Source organism: Ascaphus truei, chromosome 8 (assembly GCF_040206685.1).
Source record: "Ascaphus truei isolate aAscTru1 chromosome 8, aAscTru1.hap1, whole genome shotgun sequence".
NCBI lineage: Eukaryota > Metazoa > Chordata > Amphibia > Anura > Ascaphidae > Ascaphus > Ascaphus truei.
This window is the reverse complement of record NC_134490.1, coordinates 81742493-81749238: the sequence shown is the minus strand read 5'-3', so window position 1 is coordinate 81749238 and position 6746 is coordinate 81742493.

Sequence of the window (6746 nt, the reverse complement as noted above, 5' to 3'; positions counted from 1 at the left end):
ACAGGACATAACCTGACGGCACTATACACTGACACAGAACATAACCTGACAGCACTATACACTGACACAGGATATAACCTGACAGCACTATACACTGACACAGGACATAACCTGACGGCACTATACACTGACACAGGATATAACCTGGCGGCACTATACACTGACACAGGACATAACCTTACAGCGCTATACACTGACACAGGACATAACCTGACGGCACTATACACTGACACAGGACATAACCTGGCGGCACTATACACTGACACAGGACATAACCTGACAGCGCTATACACTGACACAGGACATAACCTGACGGCACTATACACTGACACAGGACATAACCTGGCGGCACTATACACTGACACAGAACATAACCTGACAGCACTATACACTGACACAGGACATAACCTGGCTGCACTGTACACTGACACAAGACATAACCTGGCGGCACTATACACTGACACAGGACATAACCTGACAGCACTATACACTAACACAGGACATAGCCTGATGGCACTATACACTGACACAGGACATAACCTGACGGCACTATACACTGACACAGAACATAACCTGACAGCACTATACACTAACACAGGACATAGCCTGACAGCACTATACACTGACACAGGACATAGCCTGACGGCACTATACACTGACACAGGACATAACCTGACGGCACTATACACTGACACAGAACATAACCTGACAGCACTATACACTGGCAAAGGACATAACCTGGCGGCACTATACACTGACACAAGACATAACCTGGCGGCACTATACACTGACACAGGACATAACCTGACAGCACTATACACTAACACAGGACATAGCCTGACGGCACTATACACTGACACAGGACATAACCTGACGGCACTATACACTGACACAGGATATAACCTGACAGCACTATACACTGACACAGGACATAACCTGACGGCACTATACACTGACACAGGACATAACCTGATGGCACTATACACTGGCACAGAACATAACCTGACAGCACTATACACTGACACAGGACATAGCCTGACGGCACTATACACTGACACAGGACATAACCTGACGGCACTATACACTGACACAGGACATAGCCTGACGGCACTATACACTGACACAGGACATAACCTGACGGCACTATACACTGACACAGAACATAACCTGACAGCACTATACACTGACACAGGATATAACCTGACAGCACTATACACTGACACAGGACATAACCTGACGGCACTATACACTGACACAGAACATAACCTGACTGCACTATACACTGACACAGGACATAGCCTGACGGCACTATACACTGACACAGGACATAACCTGACGGCACTATACACTGACACAGGACATAGCCTGACGGCACTATACACTGACACAGGACATAACCTGACGGCACTATACACTGACACAGAACATAACCTGACAGCACTATACACTGACACAGGATATAACCTGACGGCACTATACACTGACACAGGACATAACCTGATGGCACTATACACTGGCACAGAACATAACCTGACAGCACTATACACTGACACAGGACATAGCCTGACGGCACTATACACTGACACAGGACATAACCTGACGGCACTATACACTGACACAGGACATAGCCTGACGGCACTATACACTGACACAGGACATAACCTGACGGCACTATACACTGACACAGAACATAACCTGACAGCACTATACACTGACACAGGATATAACCTGACAGCACTATACACTGACACAGGACATAACCTGACGGCACTATACACTGACACAGGATATAACCTGGCGGCACTATACACTGACACAAGTCATAACCTTACAGCGCTATACACTGACACAGGACATAACCTGACGGCACTATACACTGACACAGGACATAACCTGGCGGCACTATACACTGACACAGGACATAACCTGACAGCGCTATACACTGACACAGGACATAACCTGGCGGCACTATACACTGACACAGAACATAACCTGACAGCACTATACACTGATACAGGACATAACCTGGCTGCACTGTACACTGACACAAGACATAACCTGGCGGCACTATACACTGACACAGGACATAACCTGACAGCACTATACACTAACACAGGACATAGCCTGATGGCACTATACACTGACACAGGACATAACCTGACGGCACTATACACTGACACAGAACATAACCTGACAGCACTATACACTAACACAGGACATAGCCTGACAGCACTATACACTGACACAGGACATAGCCTGACGGCACTATACACTGACACAGGACATAACCTGACGGCACTATACACTGACACAGAACATAACCTGACAGCACTATACACTGGCAAAGGACATAACCTGGCGGCACTATACACTGACACAAGACATAACCTGGCGGCACTATACACTGACACAGGACATAACCTGACAGCACTATACACTAACACATGACATAGCCTGACGGCACTATACACTGACACAGGACATAACCTGACGGCACTATACACTGACACAGGATATAACCTGACAGCACTATACACTGACACAGGACATAACCTGACAGCACTATACACTGACACAGGACAAAACCTGGCAGCACTATACACTGACACAGGACATAACCTGACAGCACTATACACTAACACAGGACATAGCCTGACGGCACTATACACTGACACAGGACATAACCTGACGGCACTATACACTGACACAGGATATAACCTGACAGCACTATACACTGACACAGGATATAACCTGACAGCACTATACACTGACACAGGACATAACCTGACAGCACTATACACTGACACAGGACATAACCTGACGGCACTATACACTGACACAGGACATAACCTGACAGCACTATAATTGATTATTTATGTGGTTTTTGTTCATTGTAACCGAACCCGGATCTATGACACATATGTACTGAATAGGGGTTGGATCCCCTCTGTTATTTTTTGTTTTGTTTTATTAATAAATAATTTACTATATTTTAATCTCCGGTGCGCATTGTGTGCATTTTTCTTCCTTCAGAGTTTATATTCACAATACCCTGTGCTGCTTGGGATGTCACCAGGGGTCACTGGTCCATAGGAGCTCAGGAGAAGAGCTAGTTAGGGGGCGCTCTGGCTTCTTCTCTTCCATGTCTCTATGGTCTATCTGCACTATCTGCAGTCAGAGCCCACATTTTCTTAACCCCTTCAGGGACCACACAAGAAGCACAGAAGGGCTGCATGTGGCCCTTGGGCCACTGGTTGGCCATCCCTTTAATAGAAGCTGTAAAGATCCGAATTACAGTTTCAATGAGAAATCCTGATTACTCACTTAAACTACAGTAACATATTATAATTTAATTGCAAGAGATGAATGAGTTAAACGCTTAACTTTTAGATTATGTAAAGAAATTCAAGGTGCTGGGGGTACCAGGAATGCAAAACTAAGAGAATAATCTTGTTTCCTTTGTGCATATTACATAACCAGAATTTAAGGAATTTAACATAACGGAAATGCAGAAATAAAAAGTCTAACATGTCCTTTTAAGAAAAATGTGAGCAAGGTGCAAATAGAAAGATTGGCCTTGCACATAAATAAAGGCAGATACTGTTGCAAGTCTGTTGTGCAATGTTATTGTCCATCTGGCCCAACTATAAAGGGAGAAGCAGGATTATTGGATGTACAAACACTACTATATTATTACAGGAAAAGGATGTCACCACATATTCTAACTCAGGAAATACATTTGTCATTATATGGAGAAAATGTACATAGGACAAAAACCCACAGGACATACTTTTATACCTTGTGTTTATACCCTTTTTGTAAAAATGTTCAGAGATGTAATTGTTTTAACTGCATTGCATCTAAAGGTCTGTGTTCTGTTTATAGATACATACTCATTGTCTTGTAAACGGGTGACAAAGTGAGAATATGATGCAAGGAGGGGGAGGTCTGACATAAACAGCACTGGGATCTAAGCCGCCATTTTGAGTCAGCCTCCATCTTAGGTGCTTGATATTGTCTATTGTCTGTATGAAAGTTGGTATGGAAGTTAGTTTAAAGACATTTTTATTTTTCCTGCTCCTGAAGTCTTAAATGATATTAAGCTATTCAGCTAAGCCACAAGACCTTGAAGAGGGGAGAAAAAGCATGAATGTTATGAAAATAAGAGACAGATAACACACTGTCTCGCATTCCGAGGGCGATGCCCATGAAATCCCGTATGTAGAGTAAAAGTCACCGGCTTTTATAAGGAATATTAGCTGAGTCATTTCATTTCTAATATGAATCTCATCGTAATGCTTTTAACTCAATGTGTTCATGTTCAAATTTTGTTTATCTTATATGCTTACGTAGTGACGCACACGCAACCTCATTTAGGGGGCGTGGGCTTAGTATTTTGTGTATAAATAAGGCCTGTATGCCACCATGTCGTTGGGAGAGTTTTATTTTTAAACTCTCCTCTGCGTGTACACCGTACACTGCAATAAACTTATTTGTTATTCGTTATTCTGCAAAATATATCCTCAGATTTATGTGTCTTATTTATCCACACTTTTCACATGGGTATGGCCCAAAATATTGACTAGCCCAGGGGTCTCCAAACTCAGTCCTCATGAGCTGCCAACAGGCCGGCTTTTATGGATATCCCTGTTTAAGCACAGGTGGCTCAATCAGTGGCTCAGTCTTTGACTGAGCCACTGATTGAGCACCTGTTTTGAAACAGGGATATCCATTAAAGCCAGCCTGGTAGTGGCTCTTGAGGACTGAGTTTGGAGACCCCTGGACTAGCCCATCATATATGTTATATGTGATTAAACTTTTCTTCATTCATTGAAATATTTATCAGCCTACTGTATGCTATAAGTTTTACTTACATATACTGTACATTAAAACCATTCACATCATATATTAACTCTTGGTGATTGATTGATTAACTATTATTATTAAAACTGTAAAGTACTGTAGAAAAACCTTCAATCAATATGAATATCTTGTTTAGATAATGAGCAAGTATAACAAGTACTGTATATAAAGTGTAAATAAGCTCAAATATAGCCATCTTCATCCAATTGCAGCTAAAAAGGAATCAGAGAATTATATATTTTTTAACAAAAATCTTGATCACTTTGCCTCTTAATTCTAATAATACATGAGTGTGCAAATAAGAGAACTTGCACTACTTCCCTCTCACAACTGCACTCAGGTGTGAATTAAGTCTTATCAGACTGTATATGTCTTAGAATCCTAATATTCTCAATGTAATGTAGCAGCTAAATGAACAATGCTGATCAGATTTACTTCACACCTGAGTGTAGTTGTGAGAGGGAACTAGTGCAAGTTCCCTTATTTGCACACTCATGTATGATTAGTATACGATGTCGCTATGCACCGGTGTATAATTTACAAATTACAAGGACGAGCGGTCGGTCATATATAGTGGTTCACTTTGCCTCTTGCAATTTCCTTATGGTCATCTCTTGTTCACAAGCTAGCCATGCATATATTTGACCTTCTTGAGATCTTTGAACTCTGTAAGATTTTTCAATTTCCAACTGGTTTCTCTTTCAAAAAAATGACATGGCTATTGGCAATAAAAAATAATGAAAACGCACAGATCAATACCTATTATCTAGGTGACTGACATACTGTAGGAACTACAATTACCTTAGAAATGTGTTTGATAATTCTTTGAAGGTATCACAACTGCAGGTGTTCTTTGAAAAATGAGATTATATTTATTTTGTATACTGTATGTAGTTCTTCCTAACATATCCATTTAAACTTAACAACATCTTTAACGGGACTGGTAAGAGAACAAATTACTTTACCAAAGAATGTATTTTCAAAACAAGCCATATCCCTAGTATCCTGGTTGAGGTACATGTGTTTAGCAAATGCTATCCATCTGCCTGTTGCCATCAGTAACTACTCTTCTCCCTTCCCTGGGGGTCTTCTTTGTGTCTCATTCTCTCCTTGCTTCTGGGAGTGTTTCCTGCGTTTACCTCATGGCAAAGGCTAAAAGCAACTAAGTACCTTCATTTCTGTCAGTCTGTTGCCATGTCTCACCCCCTGCCCTCCTTAAGAGTGTTTCTTTTTTTTTTTTAACCAAACTCCTTATTTTGTGCATTCTAGAACATAATCAAGTAATTTCTGTTTTTTTTTGTAACTAAAGTTAATCAGAGATTCAAAGAAGACTCCATCTTTGCATGAAAGAAGGGGATGAGTTTAACTACCTGTCAAAGCATACTGAGCCCCAGGACATCTAGGACAGAACAGTAAAAAAACAGCTTTACCGGAGAGAGGCTGGACATAGACAAACTGTGGAGTGAGCAAACATAGTGTATAGCACCTCAGCAAAGCTGCGCAACCCAAGGTACAAGCCCCTCAGGTGCACCCCTGAGCTACGTCCTCACAGGTTGAGCTACTAAGGGCCACACTATGGACATTCAGTCAGGACTCGGATCAGAGCCATGGACACCTGTGAGTACAGATATTACTGACTTCGTTGTAGGCCACAGACCGGCACTATCACAGACAGTTATCCACCATTGGTGTAGGTAACAGACCGCACACAACAAACATTGGCAAAGTCCTACAGACACCTCAAGCATGGCAGAATCCAAACTCTCACTAGACGCCACGCAACTGATTGACACTGCAGATGCTGAGTCCGTTACACAACTACAACAGACACAAGAGAGCATAAGGCCTAAACAGACAGTCACTTATACATAGAAGGCCCACCA